A 26,288-nucleotide genomic window follows, 5' to 3' on the forward strand; every position below is an offset into this window, starting at 1 on the left:
CACCTTGTCATTGCCCAAAATTACTAGAAGAGCTATACGGATAGCTAAAGACCTTTAGAGTTTGCTGTTAGTGACTATGTCTTTCTTAAGGTCTTTCCATACAAGGGAAGAATGCAGTTTGAAAAGAGAGGAAAGTTGAATTCTCATTATGTTGGACCTTTTGAGATTGTTAGGTGTTTAGCCCTTGTGGCATACTGCCTTACCCTGATCCCAGAGTATGGAGCCCTACACGATGTCTTCCATGTCTTTATACTTAAAAAGTATCACTATGATCCTTCTCATATTATTTCGCACTTGATAGTTCTTATTAGTGCAGATATGGCATATGAGGAGTATCCTTCTAAGATTATCGATCAATCGGAGAAGGTCCTATGCAACAAGAAGGATTCCCATGGTCAAGGTGTTATAACAACATCACACTCCAGAGGAGGTGATTTGTGAAGTGGAAGAGGAAATGTGGGAATGATTTTTCAAATTAGGAATTTATTCAAATTTGGAGGACCAAATTTTTATAAGGTGGGGAGAATGTAACACCCCAAACTTTTGTGATAATTTGAGTCCCAATAGTATTTGAATTCTGGTATTTCAAAATTCGTTGATGATTTTGTTCCTTTTATATTTTTCCAAGAATTAGATTTAAACAAGAAGTTAAGGGAGATTGAAAATCAGCAAAATGGGAGGTAGAAAAAAATTCTCGCAGCCGGCACCCATGAGACCCATGCCCCATCGGGTATCACATTGAGAAATGGCAAGGAATTGTTGGAAAATCAATGTCGGGTAACCTGTGGGCAAGGTTTACAAAAAGGCACAGAACAAGAAGTAGTTGTTGATGATAAGGCCGACAAAGCTAAGCTAGACTATGACCAACCAACATGGCTCATAATCCCTCTGTCGTTACTAGAAAGATTTATAAAATTAAGGAAGGAAAAAGAAGATAAGGAGATCCTAAAAACTTTCTACAAAGTTGAGGTAAACATTCCTTTACTCAATGCAATTAAGCAGGTACCTCAATATGCCAAGTTTTTAAATGAGTTGTGCACTAAAAAAAGAAAGGTTGAATTATAATGAAAGGATAAGTGTGGGGGGAAAATGTTTTAGCTATAACTTAGAGGAACTACCCCCCAAATACAAGGATGAAGGTATGTTTGCTATTTCTTGCAAGATAGGCACTTTAGGGATGAAGAAAGCCATGTGTGATTTACTAGCATCAATAAATGTCATGCCTTTTTCCCTTTATTCAAGGTTAAATACTGGTCCTTTAAAAGAAACAAGTATTATAATTCAACTAGCTAATAGATCATTTGTTTATTCTGAAGGAGTTCTAGAGGATGTGCTTGTCAAAGTTGATAATCTCATTTTCCCTATTGATTTTTATGTGTTACTATGGAAGATGACAAATCGTCTAAATCCTATGATATTTTGCTAGAAAGACCTTTCTTAAATACAACCAAGACGAAGATAGATGTGCATGATGATACACTAACAATGGAGTTTGATGGAGAAATTGTAAAATTTAATGTTTATGATGATATAAAGCATCTTAGTGTTGTGTCTTGTGTGTATGGTGTTGATACTATATATTCTCTAAGTAAAAAACACACTTATTTAAGCCATGATGATAAGCTAAACATTGTGCTTTATAATGATTTTGATGTGGACAACTTAAAAATTTTAAGAGATGATTTTGTTGCTGAAGAGAATCTACAAGGTATATTACTAAAATTGGAGACATTTAAACCCCAGAGGAGTAATGTTTAACACCCCAAACTATTGTGATAAAACGAACTTACAAATTTTGTGATTTTAGTCCCAATAGTACTTAAAATTCTGTTATTTCAAAATTTGTTAATGATTTTGTTCCTTCTCTATTTTTCTAAGAATGTAATTTAAACAAGAAGTTTAGGTAGATCGGTACTCGGCACAACAAGAGGTGGGAAAAACTCTCGCAGTCAGCACTTGTGGGACTACGACCCTGTGCGCGATCAGCTCGTGTGCAGACACATGCGCTCGTTATGCACTACACGCCCAGTGTGCTGCATGGGTACCTACACGCAACAGGGTGCTTGCGCACAGGCCATGTGCACCCATGTCACACACTACGTGGCTGTTTGGTGCAAACTTGCTGCCAAACGATGTGACCGGCTATCAAGTTAGACGACCATGCTGCGTGGGGTCCACAACCATGTCCCCCTCTTGGCCTCTTGGATTTCTACCACGTGGCGCAAATTCAGCCTTCAAATTTCCTTTAAAAGGCCACTCCTTCTCCTTCACCCTTCACCATTTCAATTTCTTCAATTTTTTCTAAAATTAGAGAGAAAGAGAAAGGATTTTATAGAGAGAAAGGAGGAGAAAGAATTCTTTGTATTTTTACTTACATTTCTAAGTGCTCTTCTACTAAATTGATTTAGTGGAAATGAAGAAATCGTTAAAATGGACTCCATTCTTGCTTGAAGATTTATTTCAATTCATGTTTATTTGGTGATTTGCTTAGACGCTTGATATTTTATTGTGACAAAATGATATGACGATGAGTCGTGGGATTGACCCTTTGTTTGATCTTTGGTAACGACAAAGAGGGTTGTTCTAAGGAGCTCTGGCTTTAAGGAATACTCTGACGGTCAAATCTAGAGATGATGGGCCTTTGGCCGAATATGTTGATGGGTTCTACCAGGCTTTGGATATAAATTAACTATGAATGTGTGATAGATATAAAACGTGATGGTCATAAAGAGTTCTGAAAATAAAAGAGAAAAGAACAACAATCCATTAGACTGTAATCTCTAAGGGATTTCTATTTCATCCTCCGCTAAATAAATATTGGTTAACTTCTCCTTGTGAATGATTGACATTTTTCTCTAACAAGAGCAGACTTGCAGAATGATATGTATGGCCACAACGGAAAAGTACGACCATGGTCATAGATTATACCTCGAAAAGTTATGAAACTGACTCAAAAAGTTATGGAATTGACCTTAGAAAGTTAATTAGCCCTAATGAGCAAAATGAAATGAATTGGTCATTTACAGTGGTAGTTGGGAATCTCCTCTGCCCTTAGTAGATATGCTTCAGAATGGCTTTGCACGAAGGTTAGTAGAAGACTTAATGAAGACATAGATATAGTTGAGGTTAAGTTATGATGATGCTTTTAATGTGAACCTTGGTAGATGCTATTTGTTTCTCTATTCATAATATGTTCTATGTTATTCTTATTTTTGTTAAAATGTCTTAGTCACCTATTTCTTTCAAGTCAAAAGACAATTTCTCCAAGTACTTAAAATATATTCATCCATGGAAGCTTGTAAGATAAGTCAACTTTATTGTGGATCTTATGTTTTTCTTCAAAGGCTAATCACTTTTAAAACCTTAGTAATGTATTTTAAAGACTTTTTTCCTTACTGAGTTTGCATGGAACTCACTCCCTATCCGTGACCCCCCAGATGATGAAAATGATGACACACTCGATGTTTGCTCCTTGAAGCTTGTTTAGATCCTTTTTTGGATCCTTAAGAAAGTTACGAGTACTTTGTAATGTTTGTGCTCTGATGACTTTTTGTAAACATTTAAATGATTTGACTTTGTATATTCATATTTTGATAGCTAACCATTGGCCTCAGGTGTAAACTGAACCTTGATTTTTGGTGTAAGGGAATTCTATTCTTTTGCTTCAATTTTGATTCAATTTTTAGCACTCGTATATGTTTCTGTTATCTGGCCCCCTCTTATCATCAAGTACTTGGGATGTCACAAATGCACCTTGTGTTGATCTTCTTATTTCTCACACAAAATATCTACTTTTTGTTCTGCAGGCATCAAAGTTGGAGTTCAAATCGCTAGAAAAATTAGAGAAAATTAGAAATGATGCTTATGAGAATTTAAGGATCTACAAAGAGAAGACAAAGGCTTTTCATGATCGAATGGTTTCCAAGAAGCAATTTTTGGTGGGGTAGAAAGTTTTATTTTATGATTCTCATTTAAACCTATTTCCCGAAAAATTATGAATTAGGACTTTTTGTCATTTTTACTATATTTTGTAACACTCTGCTCACCTTCACGGTAAATATGTATATGGAAACTCCAATTTATTCAGGCCCTAAGGCCACTTGAACTTATTTAAATTTATCTCGTAATTTTATATTATATTTTGTAATTTAATTCGTGATTTTAATTTTATTCTGATTATGTTATTTTTACGTTATTTTATTATTTATTATTTGTTTTATTAAAATAATTTTTCAGGAGAAAAAATGAAAAAGGGGTAGAATCCTACAGGAAAATGCCCGCGAGAAAGACCCGCTCACGCACGTCCCATCGCGCGCAGACTATCTAGTCCACGTGCATCACATTGCACGTGGATGGGGCCAGGCATCGTGCGCCCTATGAGCGCACCGTCCGCTCAGTAAGCTTGCGTGATAAGCTTGCATGCATGGGTCTGCATGCAACACCCTGCGTGCTGTAGGTCCTACGTGAGGTAGGATAAATCGGTGCCAGCAGGCTATGACTGTAATGCACGACCAATTTGGGGAGGTGTGTTGCTGCTTCGGGCAGTGTGTCACTACCTCTTGGGCACCATGTGTCGCCTTGGGCGGTGTGTCATCACCGCCTTAGGTGGTGAGCCACTGCCGATTGGAGGTTCTTCCTCCACTTTTTGCACCTTCGGTGTGTCATGTCACATCACTCTTTTTCCATTTAATTTTCTCTCTCTTCACCAGATTTTGCCACTTGGTAAAAATCCAACGGTCCCCATTTTTTATAAATAAGGACCCTTTTCTTCCATTTTTATCATCACTTCTATTTCATTCTTCCATCCTCCAAGAGCTTAGAGAGAAAAGGAGTGATCTAGAGAGAGAAGAATAGGAGAAGAAGAAACGTGTAGGAAAAACTTCAAGGTTTCAGTAAAGAACTTAGTATTTTCTTGGACATCTTAAGGAGCATTTCTAAAAATTAAAACTACAAAGTTTGAAATTTATGATTTATATGTTTTATGTTTAATTATTCAAATAAAGTGAATTATACTTGATAAAGCATGTTATAAGATTTTATAGGCATTTAGTGATTTGCACGTGATCTAAATGACATGATTTTGGTGATAATTTTTTGAAGTACAAAAAGGGGAATGAGCATGAAATGGTATGAAAAACATATATTTGTATTAACATGCATAATACATCAAATGTCACGTTAGACTTTTTATCTCTGAGAGCTTTCTGTTTCCCATTCCCCAATGTGGTCTGGAAAGACGTGAGAGAACTGCCCCCTGTGGATGATGGCATAACCTCTGATGAGAGTGGTGACATGAATATTTGTTAGGGATCACCTTTAGCTAAGTATTGTCGTGGCTATAGAATATATGATAGGACCACTGTGATTAGCACGAACATGGTCATAGATCATGTCGTGGTTTGGCAAGCCATAAATGTGCCGTGAGGAAATTACAATTATATATCTTATCTAGTCATTCCACATGGGTAATCAAAAATCTATATCTGCCCTCAAAGATGGAAGTCGGAACGACTTCGCAAAACATGACACGAAAATCTGAGCATTTCATAATTTATTTTATTTTCTCTATTATCAGTATGATTGATTTGATTGTTATGATTATGATATGATGGATATGATGTTTTTCTTTAATAAATTAATTATTTTCATAAAATAAAGACCCTGACGTGACCCCTGATGGTAAGTGTTGATGATATAGTTATTTACCTTTAAAATCTTATAATGTTATTTAAATATTTTTTTCTTACTGAGTATATAGAACTCACCCCTTTCCATGCCCCCCAGATGAAGAAGATAGTGAGGAACTGATCGCTGACCTACCCCTTGAAGTCTATCAGAATCCCGTGGATCCACAAACCTTAAGTGCATGAATTGGCCCTTTTTGTATTTTTATATTTTGTATTTTGTTGCCACTTCTGCCCTCAGTTATATATGTGTAATTGGAACTCATATATATTTTGGTAAGAAATTTGTAATAATTTGCTCCACTGCATACAATTTTGATCATGCACTCGTAATCTGTTTCTGTATCTAGCACCCTTATGTCTTAATTAGCATTTGAGATATCACATATTTTCTCATGGTGCAGTTGAAATCAAAAGCTTAAACACCAATAAAATTTTTATGGTCAATTATCATCAATTGAAGCCTCTCTATGAAGGATTCCCTGCACCAAATGTTGAAGAAATCATGTTGAGAGATCCTCTAGAAGACACATGAAAGAACTGATAATGTCTAGCATAAGATGTTAAACAAGGATGTTAAATGGGAAGCAACCCATTCAATTTTCTTTTTCTTTATTTCTAAGATTTTTCAATTTCAATTTCATTTTTTTCTTTATTTTTCATTATTTTTGTAACACCATATAACCTTTATATTCGATACCGAATTTTAATTTTTTTTTATTTTGAGTAATTTTTTGTATTTAAATTTTTAATCAACATCGAAATTGTGTTATGCATGATTTTATGATAATTTTCAATTTGTATTTTTGCCCAAAGTAATTTGAAATTTTTTAAAAAGAATAAAAAATAAAATATAAAGGGAAAAACAGAGGAAAAGGACTTGCGAACTAACGGAAAAGCCCGGGCCCACGTGCTTGTTGCACGTGCATGGACGTCCCATCACAGACGGTCACTTCATTTTCTGAAATTTCTTTTTCTTCACTTTCTAAGAAAAATTAGAGGAAAATTTGAGAGATGGTTTAGGGAGACCGAAATCTTGATTTTGTTCTTACAAAATCCATCTACGATTTACGAATCACTGAGCAACTTTTTATCTTCCTTAAAACCACCAACAACCTCATTGGAACTTCGAAGTCTAAAGGTTTCGGTAAGAGATTTCTTAGTATTTTCTCTAACTCTCCTAAGTGAATTTTATAGAAAATTTAATTAATTATTAATGATTTGTTTTTAATGGATGCAAATGAATACTGCTCACAATCATAAATTATCAAACATTTGATGAGTTTTGGATATATGTCTCTAATCTTTTCTAAAAATGAAAATGCATGCTCAAATTGTCTTCTTCCTTATTTTCTTTAACTAGAAGTTTTCTTGATCAATTACAGCTTTTAAGTGAAGGAGGCATACAACAAATTGCTGGGTTTTAATTTGGGATGTTTGCATAAGACTTGCCTAAGGCTTATGCCAAGACCACTTAACACCTTTTTTTATTTATTTTGCCTGGATACCTAAAAAGACCAAGTTGTCCTAACCTTATTCATTTCAGACCCGACACCCACTTCCTTCTTCTGTCAAAATCAAACCTCCCACTTCACACTTCACAAATTGATTCGACACTCTCCTTTTCTCGCCTGCAACTTCCACTAAAACTAAAGTGGCTAACACCACAGAACCTGCACCAGTTGTTATCCCACAAGAATCCCTAACTTTGGAAGTGTTATTCCTACACCTTCAGAAGATGGACACACACTTGAATCACCTTGAGAATTTGAGTCTCCACTTACCGGAAAAATTGAACAATGTGGAGTTAACCCAAGCCATATCAACAGTTATGAGGGTCGCTTCACAACCTAAGCAAAAATGATGACTTCTGGTTTTTGCTCCATCTCCAAGACAAGTAACTAGGGGAGTTCACCTATTCATTCACTTTTTATTGCTCATTATTCATAACATATAAGGGATAATGTGTGGTTTAAGTGTGGGGGAGAGGCATTCTACATTTTGGGTAGTTCCTTTAGCATTTTTAGTTATTTCTATTGCATACTTATCACTATTTATTTTGACTTAATTTAATTTTTTCCACACCATAAATAATCTTTCAAAAAATTTTAGCCTAAACTTTCACAACTATCTCAATTATTTTATCAAATGGAAAATTTAAAAAATCAAATTGCAATTACAACCATCTTCTAGGAATTGTAGCCTTTTTTTTCATCTTTTCACATTATGAATAGTTATCTTTAATTATTTATCTTAAACACAACTTGTTTGGGGATTGCCTATTCAAAGTCGATTTTCTCTTATCATTGAGTGAATACCAATATTTAGGAAAAAATCTACTGCAACTTGTCCTGATTTGTGTGTTTAGAACTCTATGGTTCAAGTTTAGGACAACTATAAAAAAAAGAGCACAAATAATAATTACTCCTCTAGTCACTTGAAATTGTGACCAACCGAGTAACTGGATTATGTCTTAAAGAGTCACCAAGGATTTGTGAATGGTTCTAATCAAACTACAAGATAACTCGGGAGGGCAGATCCTCAACTTTCACATCATCTGAGAGACATGGATTAGGGATGAGTTCTATGTAAACTCAGTAAAGAAAATAGTATTTACACCACACGACTAAGGTTTAAAAGGTAAACAACTTGAATAATACTTTATGTACCTCTTACATCAGAGAACTGTCATGGGATGAGGATATTTAATTATCTAGAAAACGTTTTTGCCTTTATTAAGGAAATTCGATGAAAAAGTTACATAACCAAGCTAAGAACACCATTATTCAACATCTAAGTAGGCAATTTGTATCACATTTGACATACTTGAATGTATCAGATATCCAATAGAAATCAAACAAACAACCTACTCAATAAAAAAAAGAACCATCATGCAAATCACCATGGAGATTCAACTATCACAAGTAATGTACTCAGTAAAAAAAAGAACCATCATATAAATAATCATGGAGGTTTAACTATTATAAACAACGTACTCAGTAAAGAGAAGAGCCATCGTATAAATCATCATGGAGGTTCAACTATTACAAGCGGTGTACTCAGTAAACAGAAGACTCATCATACAAATCATCATAGAGATTCAACTAATACGAACAGCATACTTAGTAAACAGAAGAACTATCATACAAATCATCATGGAGGTTCAACTAGTATGAGCAGCATACTCAGTAAACAGGAGAACCATCGTACAAATTATTATCGAGATTCAACTAGTACGAGTAAAATACTTAGCAATATGAAGAATGAGCGTACAAACCATTATGGAGATTTAACTAGTACGAGCAACATACTCATTAATAAGAAGAATCATCATATAAATTATTATTGAGATTGAACTAGTATGCGTAGCATACTCAATAAATAGAAGAATCATCGTACGAATCATAGTAGAGATTCAACAACTTTGAGTAACATACTCAATAAACAGAAGAATCATCGTATGAATTATAAAAGAGATTCAACTAGTATAAGCAGCAAACTCAGTAAACAAAAGAAACATCATACGAACCATTATTGAGATTTAACTAGTACAAGCAGCATACTTAGTAAATAGAAGAAGTGTAATACGAATCATTATAGAGATTCAACTAGCACAAACAACATACTCAGTAAATATAACAAACATAGTACGAATCATTATAGAGATTGAACTAGTACAAGTAACATATTCAGTAAATAAAAGAAGCATTGTACAAACCATTATAGAGTTTCTAATAATATCTTTAACCATATGCATGTTTTATTAAGTCTTTTACTGACCTTCGCACGAAGCCTTTATAACATATATCCACTGAAGGTAGAAGGGATCCTCAACTATCGCTGTGAATCACCAACCCATCCAAACTCTAACCATGGGAATCCATTTTCCATGGTGCCCCTACATATGCCTGATACGTATCTTCTCTGATCAGAGGGAACGCTGATCATCATAGGGATGGTTCACGAACACTAGTTCAAAGGAGGAGAAATAGAAAGTCCTCCAAGATAATAGTTGAACAGATGTTTCCATTCTTTTCACTTGTTTATTTCATCCTCACAATAATTTCGTATTCTTTTCATATGCGTACTACATGTTCAAAGCAACCATTTCTGAATCCATAGGGATACCATAACTTATCTAGCCCATAGGCCCTTTTTTCATATATTTGGCCTAAAGGCTCATGCCTACCCTGAAGGCTCATTTTACGTATCTAACCCAAAGGCCCATCTTACTTGGACTTGACCTTTTGGTCATTCTCTTGAATTAAGGTCCACTAGAATAACCCGCATGTAATTTCTAATCATCATATTTTTATGCATTATGTTTACTACTTTCATGATTAAACAAAACAAAACATCAATATTTGTAGGAATTCATGCATCATAATCATATGACACACAATCATGTATCATACCTCATGTCTAGAACTCGGTGGAGGTTCAACAACATATTCAGCCAAAGGCCCATTATACCTGGATTTGACCATCAAGTTATTCTTTAAAGGTAAAGCTCCTTAGAATAACCCTCTTTGCCATTACGAATGGTAAGAAAAAGGGTCAATCCCACATATATCTCAAATAATCATTATAATACATTTATCATAAATTATTATAAAAATAAATCATCAAACAAACATAGAAATCCATTTTAATAAATATCTAATTTTACAAAATTAATTAACTAAAAAGAGCACTTAGGAATATAGATGAAAATATTAAAGAATCCCTTACCGTAATAAGGTTGTCTTAGCCTTTTAAAAGTTTAGGGTTGAACAAGCTTGCAAAACTCCTACTTCTTCTCCTTCTTTCTTGCTTCTTTCTCTCTCTAAACTTCTCTCTTTCTCACTTTAAAATCTCTCTATAGAAAGCAGAAATGGAAGAAGAAATAAAGTGTGGGAAATAAAGAAGAAAAGAGTCTTTAAGTAGGCATAGAAGAGGCTTGGATTTACGCCACATGGCAAACATCCAAGAAGAAAGAGTGTGGTGGTGACCATGGGACCCATAAGGTATGGGGGAAGCATGGGAGCTATGAGAACGAGTACATGGAAGATTTTATCCACTTTTTTTGTTTTCTTTTGTTTTCTTTCTTTTCACTCTTTTCTTATTCTTTTAAAATTCAAAAATATAAATTAAAGAGAGTATGGGGAGCATGCCACGGTATGGGGGAGGTCTTTTCTCCCTTTTTTGGTTTTCCTTTCTTGTCTTTCTTTACTTTCTTTTCTATCTCTTATTTTTTAAATTAAAAAATATAATTTAGAGATAAGATCATAATTAAAACTTTAAATAGACAAATATCTATTTTAGTTTACCTTTTTGAAAACTCATAATTATAAATTAAAGATAAAATCAAATTTAAATATTTTAAATAAACAAATACCAAATTTAGTAAACAAATAAACAAATACCAAATTTAAACAAATACTAAATTTAATAAAATAAAACATTATAAATATTAAAGTATGAAAATATTAATAATTTAAGATATAAGAAAATTAGTTACCGATAGAAAATTAAAATGGCTACTAAACCCAAATTAATAAAGTTTTGACCATACGCTAAAGCACTAAAATTTGAGGTGTTACATTCCTCCCACCTTTAGAAATTTAATTCTCTAAATTTGAAAACATTTTAAAAAGAATTCGGGAAACTAGTCCCGTACTTCTTCTTTTCTAACACACCTAAGGTATAACTGATAGGAGGGTGCCTTCCGAAATTCATGCGCCCAAATTATTTCATTTTCTCTCCAATAGTATGGGATTGTGTGAAATACGTTCCCTTTATACTCTTCAATTACACCAATATACGTGTTGTCTTTAAAGGTTTGGAATTCAAAACTATGTTTTGTGTGGTAGTTTTCTGACCCCAAAGTATTATCTATGGACTTGATACGATACATCTATATTAGCAATTCTTAGGGAGTCATATCTCTCACTAATGATTATTCGGGGTCCTTAATCAACGGATCAAATAATAACCTGATTAAAGTTTATTATATTCTTTGCCTATTTCAATCTTTCCAGGGATAAGTACTACATTGTGATATCTCCAATACTAATTATAGCATAAGGGTGCCAGGTACCAACACAAAATACGAGTGCATTAAATAAAATATATGTAGTGAAAATTTTTACAATAATGCAAAATTCCTTATAAAATATATGAGTTCTCAACTATATATACAATTGAGGCGAGAAGTGGCAACAAAATACAAAAAAAAATCACTTCTATCATTATGTAAATGGACTTATCAGAGTGTGTAACAAGGCATGCACTCATTAACGATCAGGGATCCACAGGATCCAGGCAAACTTCAAGAGGTAACTCAGTGAACAACTCATCGTAAACATCCTCATCGATGTCATCTGGGAAGGGGGCCCAATATAAAAAAGGTGAGCTCTATAAAACTTAGTAAGGCATACAATATTAAATTGACATAACTAAGAAATTTTATGAAATTAAAAGCGCTTAAGAAAGATATCTTTTTCTGCTTACTATTTACAACAATCTTTAGGAGTATAATTAATGTGAGAAAAGTTTAATATCATGATCATCAAAGAACATTCAGATAACTCATCAAGTGAGAAAATCAAACAAATTAGAATAGTAACTGTTATCAAGTATTTTACCATACTTCACATGAAACCCGTTATGATTTTTTATTTACTGGCTAATACGGACTCCCACCTACCACTATGGTGACACTAATTGTAATTTATAACTTGTTTAGCCATAGTAGATTTACGGCTCGCTACACCATAATTGATTTTCAGCTTGCCACACCATAATTAATTTGTGGCTCACCACACCATAACACGATCTATGACCGTGGCTGTGCCAATCAAATACTATGACCACAACCATACTTCACCATAGTGGTCCTAGGATCTCTTACGCGCTTTCGTGTCGTATCCACAGGGAGTGGTCATCTCATGTCTTTCGAGATAGGGTGGGAACAACAGAAGTAGGTAAAATAGTCTAACAAATTAATTCATGTTTCATGTCTCTATTTTTATTTTTCATGCTATGTCAACAATTTCATGTAATCTTTTCTCATATCAACTGTATTTAAACTTTGTTCGTGAAATAACAAACTAAGTCTTTACAAGATGCATGAAAATTAGAACAATTGTCATAATTTGTAACTCATCACACCCTCAAAATAATGCACAGACATGCAATAAAATTCATGTTCATTTTTTTAAAAATCATCCGACAATCATGCAATAAAATCAACAATCATTTCTTTATTTTTTTAAAAAAGTATCTTACAATGTGCAAAAAAATATTGTATCCTTTTAATTACTAACGACTCTTTGTAAGCTGGTCCCCCTTTTTTTTTCTTTTTCCCTTCCTTCTCTTTCTAGAATTTCAGTATTTGAGGGTGAAAATGGGTTATGAAGAGTGGTTGAGGAGGTCTCTACTTATAAAGGAAGAGAACCGTTAAATTTGCAATAAGTGTTGTAAATCCTTTAGGAGAGAGAAAGTAATGACATCATCATGATGTCTTCAGTGTCAATCAGTTAAAGGGAGACATGGCTCCAGAAGTGGCAGCAGCGGCAGTAGCAGTGGTGGTAGCAACTGAAGCAGCGACGGGTGTGGCATGGGGCTCGAGGTGTCGCACACTTACCAAGCCTTCCACGCGCGACAGGCTAGGCCTGACATGCATACGCAGTTAATCTGTGCTCTTTAACGACGTGCTGATGCGCGCGCCTAAGGTGCGTGTCTGTGCACGGGATTCATGCCCAGACAGGGCGTAGTACGAGTGCTTGACTGATGAGTCATGCACTTGCGCGCACACCCAGTCGACGTGGCGAATGGACACAGAGCGTGTGGGCACTTCTGCGCGAGAGTGCGGGTAGGCTTACGTGTTTCCCTCAACTTTTTTCTTCACAATTTTTTTCCTTTCTCTTTTATTTCTAATCCTTAGTAAATAAAATAAAATAAATTAAATTAAATTAATATAATAAAATAATAAGATGTTTGATAAATTAAGGAGAAAACGACAGAAACTCTAAACAAAATAACATTACACCATAGAAATTTAATGGCCAAATGCCCAAATAAAATGGAGTTTTAATACCACATGAAGCGCAAAGGTGCATGGTGTCACTTACATCCTTTGAGTTCCAAGGCTTCGAGTGAATTATCCTTAGAAATGGCCCTAGGATATAATTTGTAAGTTTGTCTTATTAGTATTTTATACTGGTCAATTTGAAGAAGCATTCTTTATGTATCTAATTGCAATTGTGTCTTAGTTTTGATTGTGTCTACTTAGAGGATTTACCTTGATTTATTTGTATTACATGTACTTTTATATTACAACTTGGGAGTAAGGAAAAAATATGCACGGGTTGTTGCACTGAAGGCCTTATTGTTAAAAAATGTTAGCAGGAATACTCTCATTAAGTATTTAATTTAGGAGGGGATAAGGTCTTTTTGTAGTAAATCCTAGTAAGGTATTATATTTTCTTTAGAAGTTTGATTATGAGTTGGGAACAAATAGTTGTGGCTAATGATTGCCGAATGTTTGGGATTAATTTATATTACTGAATTTGTCAATGGTAGTACTTGTGTTTTAGAAATTTTATTTTTAGAGAGGTCGGTTTGTGGCACCTTAATAGTTGATCTTCTAGGATTTTGGATCTAAGATTGCATTTTTTTTTTATTATTACATATATATATATACATATTTTTTAGGCATTATTGAAGAGATTTCGAGTAAAGTGTTTATCGCTTAGGATAAATTTAAGGTCTTTCCTAAATGAGAAAAGGAGGATGCTTCCAAAGTGGGTCACCTCTTTTATGTCTCCTAGGTTGGTTACTTTCCTTCTAAATACTCCCAAACTAAGGTTCATTCACCAAGAACTACTATTCCAGTCTTATAGATTCAAAACTTAAGTGGTCTTATTATAACCTATTCTAAAAAATTTTATTTCATTTTATATAGTCCTTCCGCAAGGTATTATATTACCCTTACAACTTGTCAAAGTCTGGGTGACTCTTAAAATCTCAACCATTGATCGAGTTCCTCTAGGATATTTGAGTACAAAATTCCTTATTATCGAGATTTATTAGTATCCTTCAGTAATGGGGTCCACTGTCAAAGGAAGAAGGTTTTTGTCTCCTAAACTCAAAGATGTTTTGAGAAATGGTTCGGTCTACATGTCGAAAATCATTATTAGGGGGTGGTTGGTTTGGGTTATGACCTATAGTATCAGTCAAACCCTAGGTGGCTCAAAATAACTCAGTAAAATTAGACTGGGTCAGAGCATCCTAGGCCTTGGGGTGTTCTACAGATGGTCTCCCTTGAGTCATTAATCTTTCATAAAGAGACAACAAGCTTGAAGACTAGAAAAAAAAGGTCAGTTTTAATTCCAAGAATTTTTTAAGTCTAAATTATAGATCTTGTTGTAAGGGATTTTCCTAAAATCGGACTCAGATACCATTTGTGACGTCCCAAATACCAAATGGGTAGAAGGGAGCCAATTACTTAAGTAGTTACGATTTTTGACATTGAAACAGAAATTAGAAATCCCATATAGAACAAACGAAGTTTTTAGAACTTATGTCAAATGCCATAATTTGGAAATATTAATTAATTGAATACAAAAGTGGGGTCCTTATAGAATTTTTATATTAGAGTATGGAATAACTATTGCACTTGAATTATGTCCTAAAGAGTTACCAAGGATCCATGAATAGTTCTAATCAAATCTCGAGATAACTCGGAAGGACTGATCCTCAACTTTCATATTATCTGGGGGACATGGATTAGGGATGAGTTCCATGTAACCTTAGGAAAGAAAACAATATTTACACCACACAGCTAAGATTCAAAAAGTAAGCAACTTGAATAAAACTTTATGTACCTCTTACCTTAAAGAACTGTCGCGAGATGAGAATATTTAATTATTAAGAAAACTCTTTTATCTTGATTAAGGAAATCTGATGAAAAAATTACATAACCAAGCTAAAAGGACCATTATTCAACATCTAAGTAGGCAATTTGTATCATTTTTAGCATACTTGAACGTATAAGATATCCAATAGAAATCAAACAAACAACCTACTCAGTAAACATAAGAACCATCATATAAATCATTATGGAGATTCAACTGTCCCAAGCAGTGTACTTAATACACAGAAGCATCATCATATAAATCATCATGGAGGTCAATTATTACGAGCAACGTACTCAGTAAACATAATAATTATCGTGTAAATCATCATAGAGGTTCAACCACTATAAACAACATACTCAATAAATAGAAGAACCATCATACAAATCATCATAGAGATTAAACTAGTACTAATAGCATACTTAGTAAACAGAAGAACTATCATACAAATCATCATAGAGATTCAACTAGTACGAGCATCATACTCAGTAAATAAAAGAACCATCGTATAAATCATCATAGAGATTCAACTAGTAAGAGCAACATACTCAGTAATCAGAAGAATCATCATACAAATTATTATAGAGATTTAACCAGTATGATCACCATACTCAGTAATCAAAAGAATCATCTTACGAATAATTATTGAGATTCAACTAGTACGAGCAACATACTTAATAAAAAAATGAATTATCGTACTAACCATAATAAAGATTCAAGAAGTGTGGGTAACATACTCAATAAACAGAAGAAGTATCGTACGAATCATTATAGAGATTCAACTAGTACGAGTAACATACTCAGTAAGTAGAAGAAGCATCATACGAATCATTATAAAGATTCGACTAGTGCGAGTAACATACTCAGTAAATAAAAAAATATCATATAAATTTTTATAGAGATTCAACTAGTACGAGCAGTATACTCAGTAAACAAAAAAAGTATCGTACAAACCATTATAGAGTTTCTAATAATATCCTTAACCGTATGCATATTTTATTAAGTCTTTTATTGACCTCCACGTGAAACCATTACAACATATATCTACTGAGGGCATAAGCGATCCCTGACTACCACTGTGAATCATCAACCAATCCCCGGGTCCTTATCATATCCCCATCTAGACTCTAACCATGGCAATCCATTCGCCATGGTGGTCCTACATATACTAAATGTATATCCTCTCTCGTAAGAGAAAACACCAATCATCACATGGAGCGGTTCACTAACACTTATTCAAAAGAGGGAGAAATAGAAACTCCACTACAATAATGGTCAAATAGATTTTTCCATTCTTTTCACTTGTTTTTTTCATGCTCACAACAATTTCATATTCTTTTCATATGCATATTACATGTTCAATGCAACAATTTTTGAATCCACAGAGATACCATAACTTATCTGACCCATAGACCTTGTTTTCATATATTTGCCTAAAGGTTCATGCCTAACCTGAAGGCTCATTTCATGTATCTAAACCGAAGGCCCATCTTACCTGCCCTTGACCTTCAGGTCATCCTCTTGAACTAAGGTTTACTAGAATAACCCTCTTCACCATTACTAAGGTAAAGTGAAGGACCAATGTGAAATCCCGCATCTTTGTGCTTCATGTGGTATTAAAACTCCATTTTATTGGGGCTTTTGGCAATTAAATTTTTTTAATGTAATATTATTTTATTTTGAATTTCTGCCATTTTCTCATTAATTTATCAAAAAATTTATTAGTTTTTATATTAATTTAATTTAATTTATTTTATTTTATTTTATTTGTTAAAGTTTTAAAAATAAAAAGAAGAGGAAAAATTTTTGAAGAGAAAAAAAAAAGGTGTTGGGAAAAACCCAGCCCACGTCGCCCTACCTGCATACCCATACGGAAGTGCCTGCACACAATGCACCTGTGCGCCCATCAGCCAGGCACATGACCCATCAACCGGGCACTTGTATTACACCCTGTTTGTGCATAAATCTGGCATGCAGATGCACCCATCAAGCGTGCATAGTTCAGCGCCTGAAGATCCCACACGTAGATCCTGCACGTAGAGTTGTCGCGTTAGGCACTGTGCACCCTTGTGCGACGCGACAGGCATAGGATAGGCTGTGCGCATGTGCCAGGCCTAGCCTGCCCCGTGCGACAAACTTGGGCAGTGTGCGGCGCCTCGAGCCCCACGCTGCTGCCACTACTGCTATTGCCACCACAACCGCTATTCTTGCTGCTACTGCCGCTGCCACAACTGTTATTACCAACACTGCCACCAATACTACCGCCACCGCCACTGCCACTGCCACCGCTGCCGCCGCTACTGCCTTGGGAGCCGTGCCTCCCCTTAGCTGATCGACGCTGATGATGCCATGATGACATCACCATTTTTCTCTCTCCTCCTAAATTTGTGACACTTGTCACAAATTCGATGGTTCTCCTTCCCTATAAATAAAGACCTTCCCCCACCACTCTTCATCACCTATTTTCACCCTCAAAGACCGAAATTATTGAGATATTAGGAATACAAGCACCAAGGTCTAACTTCATAACATGTAATACGATATTGTAGAAATCATGATAAGTAGAGTGTATCAGTAAATGGTTTTACTTTTAATAGATCATTCTCCTTTATATATTTTTTAAAAATATTTTTTAGTAATAGTGGGTGAGAAAATGGTAAAGAGGGGGTCCCTATTTATAAAAAATGGGGACTGTTAGATTTGCACTAAGTGGTGAAATCATCTAAGGAGAGAGAAAGTCAAAGTGAAATGATGAGATGTGACAATTGACAGATGTGACCGATGGATGGACGACGCGACGTGATAGTGGTGCAAAAATTAGAGGAATGCCACCCAAAAAATGGTGGCACATTCCCCAAGTGACAGCGACATACTGCCCAAGTCGGTGGCAGTGCGCTGCCCAACCACGGTGCTCGCCGCCTGAAGGTGGTGCACGATGCCCAAGGGGGAGGCACGCCTTGCTCGAGGCAGCGCGCGCTGCTCAGCCTACCCAACGTGTTGGCCTACTACGCACAAGCCTACCACTCACAGACCTCTTGGCCCCAGGCCTATCGCGTGGACAGCGTGCGCGAAGCTGCAGGTCCGTTTGTGTGTGACGGGACACGCAACAGACCGTGCCTCACACCCTACGCAAATGGGACTTGAACACAAGCGAACGTCCTATGTTGGCCGTGCACGCACATGTGCGCATGGTGCGTGGAACTCGCGTGGGCAGGATCTTTCCCGCGGGTATTTTTGCTGGATTTTCTGTCTTTTTCCTTCATTTTTTCCTGAGATCTTTTTTAAAAAAATTTTAAAAATAAATTCTCAATAATTTACCAAAATAAAATAAATTTCAATAATAATTTAAACTAAATAAATACGAAACTTCAAATGTTGAATTTATCCATAGAATTTAAATAGTTTAAATGGTCTTAGGGGCTAAATAAATAAGGGTTCATAATAAAAATTAAGCACAAAGGTTTTTAGGGTGTTAGATCAATCATGCAACATACTCTCCTGTATCATGCCACATGTTTGAAACTCGGTGGGGTCCAAAACATTTGGCCAGAGGTCCATTATCTCCGGACTTAACCATGAGGATGTTTCTTGAAGCTGGTGCTCCTTAAAATACCCCTCTTTGCCTATACCAAGAGTAAGACAAAGTATCAATATCCATAAAATCCCAATTTGTTGTTTGTTTAAAAATAAAGCAATAAAAAAACACCAAAATGAATTATTAAACCAACACAAATCAAGATGTCGCCAAGCAAACATGAAAAAAAACTCATCACAATTATACTTCATTTTCATCATTTTATTTAACTATAAAGAGCTATTAGAAGTGTAGATAAAAATACTAAAGAATCCATTACAATAACTAGGTTGACTTAGCCTTTTCGGAAATGGAGGAAGAGATACTAAAAATATTTTCAAATGAGCATATGGAACTCCTATTTTTTTTACATTCTTGTTCCGGTCTCTCTCTAAAATCTCTTTTTTTCTCTTTCTAAACTTGATAATCTAAAGAATGAAGAGGCAAAGGGTTTATATAAGGGTAAAAATTGTCAGATTTGTGCCACTTAGCAAAAATCAGAGTTGTGGAGTGAACGAGTGGAATTGGGCCAACAAAACATGGCCAACATGGCCAAGAATGGCCTTGGCCTATGGGACAAGCTGCCGTCCCAATGGCTATCAGTGCACAATGTCGTGTTATGTGCTGGCGCGGGTGGTCGTGCCATATACTGTGCGCGCATAGGTACTGGTATGCTGCCTACTGTGAGCAGTCGTGCTGCATTTTATGCACAAGTACCGTTAGCACAATCACATTTAGGGTGGGCGCGATGCATGCAAGCTTGCCTACGCAAGTTGCTCGTAGCTCAGGAGTCACGGGTCTAGTTTTCTTGTTGTTTTTTCTCCTAAAATTTTTACTAGTTCGCGTAAAATTTTGGGAAAACTAATTAAAATAAGAAAAACTCAAATTTCCAACAAAAATCTCATTTCACCGAAGGCCTAAGATATTGGAATTTTAAAATTCGTTAACTGCCAAAAAGTTGGGATGTTACATTCCCTCCACCTGATAAAAATTTAGTCCTCCATATTTGTAGGGGTTCTTCAAAACAAGTTGGGATATAGGTCTCACATCTCTTTTTCTTCTTCCCATGTCGCCTCCTTCTGGGTGTGGTGCTATCAATATACCTTGACCATGGAAACTTCTTCTCTGTATAATGTCTTCTCTGACCAGTCGATGATCTCTATAAGATAGGCTGCATAAGTGTTATCGGTGAAGATAAGGGCTCTCAGATGCATAATATTGTGGAATGGATCACTGAGATGCTTTTGAATAATGAAAACATGAAAGACATTATACAAAAATCATACCCAACTGTCAAAGCAAGGTAGTATGCCATGAGGCCTATACGGTTTGCAATCTTTAGGGGTCTAATGAAACAAAGACTTAGCTTTACTACCTGTCCATCTTGCAATCCTGCCTTGCATGGGAAGAACTTGAGGAAGTGTGGTGATCAACCACAAACTCCAAGGGCCATCTTCGGTTGTCTGTGTAGATCTTCTATCGACTCAAAGCTGTTAGGAAGTGCCTCCGGATAGTGTCAACATCTGCGATAGCTCTATGGACATAATCCAACGTAGTGAGACGTCTGTTTCCAACCTCATTACGATGAGCTAAAGATCGGCAAGGCCTACCATAGAGGACCTCAATGGAAGTCATACTAAGACTAAGTTGGTGACAGTTGTTGTAAGTGAACTCATAAAGAGACAGGTATTGATCCCAACAGCTTTCAAAATCTAGAATGTAAGCACCTAACATGTCCTCTTGGTAATGCTAAGGTATATTGGCCAGTAGTGTGGGAATGAGTGGCGATGCTAAGGGTCAAACTAGAACCGATAGCTCCTTGAAAATTATCCTAAAATGTTGTGTGAAGCGAGGGTCCCTGTCCGACACCACAGAAGTAGGTATACCATGAAGTCAGACAACTTCTTCGATGAATAGCTAGGCTAGTCTCACAGTTATATCGGTGGTCCAGGTGGCAAGAAAGCAAGCTGACTTGGTCAACTAAGCTACAACGATCCAAATGGTATCATGATTGGTATAAACCTAGTCTTGTGATGAATTCCATAGTAATGTGCTCCCACTTCCACTCGGAAATGGGAGGACCTTGCAAAAGACCACAGGACATTAGATGATTGATATTGATTCTTAGCAAATGGGACATCAAAAGACATATTCAGTGATATCCCTCTTTATGCTTGGCCACCAATACTGGTGCTTTAGATCGTGGTGCATTCTGGTACTATTAGGGTGGATGGGTAGCTTGGACGCATACACCTCATTCAGAATATTTGTTCAGAGCGCTGGGCTATTAGGTACCCAGATCTAATTACAGAATTGGTACAGCCCTTTGTCAGTCACTATGAAGTGACCGTGACTTCTGCTATCTCCCATGCGGCAAACTTGTTCCTATGTTTCAGAATTTCTGGGTTTATCGCCTGGGCCTTTCAAAGTCCATCGGGGATGTTGGGTTGACCCTGAATTTGTGCAAGATAGGTATGGTGGCTGCGGTGACTTATTCAAAGCTCTTGAATCATCTCTAACATCTTCTACCTAGAAATCATCAGTCGTTTTAACAAGGGTCTTTCCTCTCGGTCAAGGGCACCATCGCTTTTTCTTCCCCTGCTGAGATGATGTAGGATTGTACAATCATAATCTTTCAGAAGATCCATCTAGTGTTCCCTTCTCTTAAATCCACTTTTCTAGAGAAACTAGTTGCTTTAGACCTTCATGATTGGTGAAGATCTCAAACGTTCGACCTTGCAGATGATGGTGCCATATCTTTAATGGAAAGACTTTAGCAATAAGCTCGAGGTTGTGAAAGGTGTGTAGCCACATTCATATGGCTTCAGTTGCCTAAAACCATATGTTAGAGTTCAACCTTATTGTATGAACACACATTCTAGACCCGTATGGGATACATCGCTCATTATTCGAAGGTAGTCAGTGTTATCGAGAAACAATAACACTGAAGTGGTGGCAATTCGATGTTTAAGCTCCAAGATGCTTCCTTCACACTCGGGGTCCTAGTTGAAGTAGAACCCCTTTTTTGACAAGACTTGTCAAATGAGCAGAAATGCAGGACAGGTCTTGGATGAATCGCCAATAGTATCCAACTTATCTCAAGAATCTTCGAACATCTTTGGTGTTGATAGGTTGGTATAAGCTGATGCTGTTCTCGATCATAGTCGGGTCAATGGAAACCCCTTCACCAAAAATCACATGGCCAAAGAAGGAGACCTGATCCATCTAGAAGGAGCATTTCTCAAACTTGGTGTATAGACGGTGTTGATGAAGAGTTTCAATTACATAAGTGAGGTGGGCAATGTGGTCCTAGGAGTTCTTTGAGTACACTAGTATCTTGTTGATGTGGAGTAGAATGTATTGGTCCAGGACAGGTCCAAAATTTGGTTCATGAAGTTTGAGAATATCGTTGGAGCATTTGTTAGTCCATAAGGCATGACTCGAAATTCAAAACAATCAATTGATAGCAGAATGCCATCACTAGTATATCTTCGATTCTAACTCGTATATGGTGATAAGTAGATTTGAGGTAAATTTTAAAAAACACTGCAACACTTGAAAGTCAATTGAATAGGTTGTCAATACGGGGCAACGGGCACCACTTTTTAGTGGTCACCTAGTTGAGTTCTCAATTATCGATGGGAAGACGAGAAGTCCCATTCTTCCTTTCTGTGAACAAGACAGGGGCACCCAACAGAGAGGAGCTAAGCCAGATAAACTTCTTTCTTTGCAGTGCCACAAGTTCACAATATAGCTCCCGGAGTTCGATCCTATTCATGTAGTTTGAGGGTATGTCAATGGATTGAGGTCCAAGAACTAGATTGATGGATCACTCAACTTTGTGTCTGCGGGGTAGTCTTAGCAATTCTTTGGGGAAGGCATCTGAAAAGTCATCAATGATAGAGATTATATGAGATTATGGTTCTGGATCCATCTTCTTATCTACCACAAGGGTTAACAGAAAACAAATATTTGTAAAATAAGTCTTTTACGATATATATATATATAATATAAAACAAGTTTCTTAGTTCTTCCTCTCATATGAGATATGTTTCCTAACTTGGCTAGCTACTCAATGACACTTTAACAATGATAGTGATGAGCATCTAGGATTTCCTACTTCAGACTTGGAATCCTAATCGTAAGGAAGTTTTCCTAGAATCGGGCTATGCTACCATTTATGGCATCCCAAATACCTAATAGGTAACAATAGAAGAACCACCATATAAATCAAGGGTAGTATTTTAAACTACATTTAAGTTTTATTTTGTCTTTCACTGACCTTCACACGAAGCTGTTATAATATATATCCACTGGGGTAGAAGGGATCCCTGATTATCGCTATGAATCACTGACCCATTCTCGGGTTGTTATCATTTCCCCATCTAAGCTATGCCCATGGTCGTAAATTTACCACTATGGCTATACCTAACGTGCATCCTCTCTCGTAAGAGGGAATGCTGATCATCACAGGGTGGTTCACCAACACTAATTTAGAGGAGGAAGAAATAGAAACCCTTTAGAGATAATGGTTAAATGAATTTTTCCCTTCTTTTTACTTATTTATTTCATGCTCATAACAGTTTCGTGTTCCTTCTATATGCATGTTGCATGTCCAATGCAACTGTTTCTGAATCTAATGAGAATTCCATAACTTATCCAGCCAGAAGGCCTATATTTGGCCCAAGGGCTCATAACCAACCCGAAGTCTCATTTTTGCAGACTTGACCTTTGGGTCATTCTCTTAAACTAAATTCCACTAGAATAACCCTCTTCACCATTACTAAAATAAGGCAAAGGACCAAACCTACATACAGTTCTAATCAGCATGTGTCATGCATTATGCTCATTGCCTTCATGATTAAACAAAAATCAATAACTATAGAGACATTAAACATCAAATCCATAAGTTCAACCATGCAAATCATCAACCTTAACAAGGATTCATGGATCTCAATCATACAACATACTCTCTTGTATCATGCCTCATGTTTGGAACCTGGTGGGGCTCCAACACAGTTGGCCAAAGCTCCATTGTCTCTGAACTTGACCATTGAGATATTCCTTGAAACTGGAGCTCCTTAGAATAGCCCTCTTTACCTTTACCAAGAGTAAGACAAAGGATCGATATGTATAAAATCTCAATTTATCATTTATTTAAAAAATAAAGCAATAAAAACACCTAAATAAATTATCAAACCACCACGAATCAAGATATGTCACCAAGCAAACATGAAAAAAACTCATCACAATTATTCTTTATTTTATCAATTTATTTAACTACAAAGAGCACTTAGAAGGATAAATAAAAATACTAAAGAATCCCTTACTATATTCGAGTTGACTTATCCTTTTTGAAAGTGGAAGAAGAGCTTCTAGAAATTTTTTCGAACGAGCTTGTGAAACTCTTATCTTTTCCTTTCTTTCTTGCTCTTTTCTCTCTCTAAAATCTCTACTCTTTTTCTCTCTAAACTTTATATTTTAAAAAAGGAAAATGATTAGAAGAATGAAGAGGGGAGGGGTTTATATAGGGGCAAGAATGGTCGGATTTGCACCACTTGAAAGAAATCAGAGATGTGGAGTGAAGGAGTGGAATTGGGCATTAGTACACGGTGCTGCTGTGCGCCTTGCTACGTGCAGGCAGCCACACCGCGCATTGTGTGCGCACTGGCTACCTACCATGGACTAGCCTTGTTCTGTTGCACATTGTGTAAATGGTACGCACACACAGTCGTTCGAAGGGCATGCATAGTGCACGCCGACAAGCCCACACAGGTTGCCCACAAGTTATAGGTTGCGGGTCTAGTTTTTCGTGTCATTGATTTTCTCATAATTTTTTCTCTGAACTAACAACTTTTTTGTTAGTTCGAGTAAAATTTTGGATAAAATACTTAAAATAAGTGAAACTCAAATTTCCAATGAAAATCTCATATGGCTGAAGGTATGAAGTATTGGAGTTTTGAAATTTGTTAACTGCCAAAAAGTCGGGGTGTTACAAATGCCATATGTGGAGTTTTTGATTGCACTATTGATCTTGGATTTTGCGTCATAAATTAATTTTGACCATGGAAAAAACTCATTTTTGTCCCCTCATCATGCCGAAATACTAGTGAATGCAAGTGATATAACCTAAACAGTGCAAGTAAAATCCATAAATCCTAGAAATTAGTGAAAAATAGTGAATAAATTAAACTTAAGTGTTCAACAAAATTAATATCAACCATAAAACACTAAACTAACAAAAATTTTAAGTTAAAATGTTCAAAACTGAAAATTAATTGACCATTTTTGATGATTTTTCAAAGACCCTAACGTCTCAGTGGACTCAAAGATACAAAATAAAAAAAAACAACAAATCTGTTGTAGATACTACATTGTTCCTACCCCTAGTCGTAGGAAATATGTGGTGGACTAACATCTCAGTAGATATTATGGCAAGGCTGGGGCTTTTCTCTTCCCTAAAACACACATATACACAATTAGAGATAGTAAAACTTAAATCGAAATCACCCCAGGGAGGTTTAAGTGTTTACCAAAAAAAGAATGACTCTCACTGGCAGTAGGCGTCTAGAGAATCGAAAGAGGCTCTCAGCTCAACTCCCTCTCCCTTTCCCTCTCTACTTCCTAGTTTCCCCTCTATTCCTCGGCCTTTGTTTTCTCTTAGTCACTCCGATCTCCCTTTCTCTCTCTCACTCCTGTACTCGATCTCTTCCCCATGCTCAACTTCCTCTCTCAAACTCCCTTTCCCTCTTTGTTGTTCATTGACACTCCTCTGTCTTTGGTTTATTTTTAGCAAAAAGTTGGCTTTTATACGAGGTAAGGGTGAATCTGCACTGTCGGATCTAAGGATTAAACCATAACCATCCAATTTAGGGTTCTTTAAAGGTAATTTTGACCTTTTAAAGGGTCCTACGATGAGAGTGAATCTCCACCATATGATCCTTAATGCATCTCTTGTGTGGCAAAATCTAGATTGTCCATGTTAATTTCATCCCTGTGACTCCGATTTGCCACTCAACGTCTGCATGGCTTGATCTGGACCATTAATTCAAATTTCCTTATGCACACCTATGTGGCCCATTACGTGGTCATTTCTGATTGGTTCCCTTGGACATCTCAGCTGCTGAGATT

General features: G+C 36.1%; 1 long non-coding RNA gene across 4 annotated transcripts in view; it reads right to left on the reverse strand.

The window, feature by feature from the left end:
• LOC110824319 (uncharacterized) overlaps positions 1-25,956 on the reverse strand; it is a 51,102-nt gene extending 25,146 nt beyond the window's left edge. For 2 of the 4 annotated variants that reach the window (XR_015812888.1, XR_015812887.1), the window contains exons 1-3: positions 25,691-25,956; positions 24,128-24,257; positions 19,078-19,206 (exon numbers count right to left, since the gene is read on the reverse strand). This is a non-coding gene — a long non-coding RNA (uncharacterized LOC110824319). Of the gene's footprint in view, positions 1-11,760; positions 12,047-18,896; positions 19,207-24,127; positions 24,258-25,690 lie in introns of those variants that run through there. The other 2 variants (XR_015812886.1, XR_002541529.2) reach the window with 2 other exon arrangements.
• Positions 25,957-26,288: the final 332 nt, after the last annotated feature.

This window comes from Carica papaya, chromosome 6, assembly GCF_054855325.1.
Source record: "Carica papaya isolate Zhongbai chromosome 6, ASM5485532v1, whole genome shotgun sequence".
In the NCBI taxonomy this organism is placed as follows: domain Eukaryota; kingdom Viridiplantae; phylum Streptophyta; class Magnoliopsida; order Brassicales; family Caricaceae; genus Carica; species Carica papaya.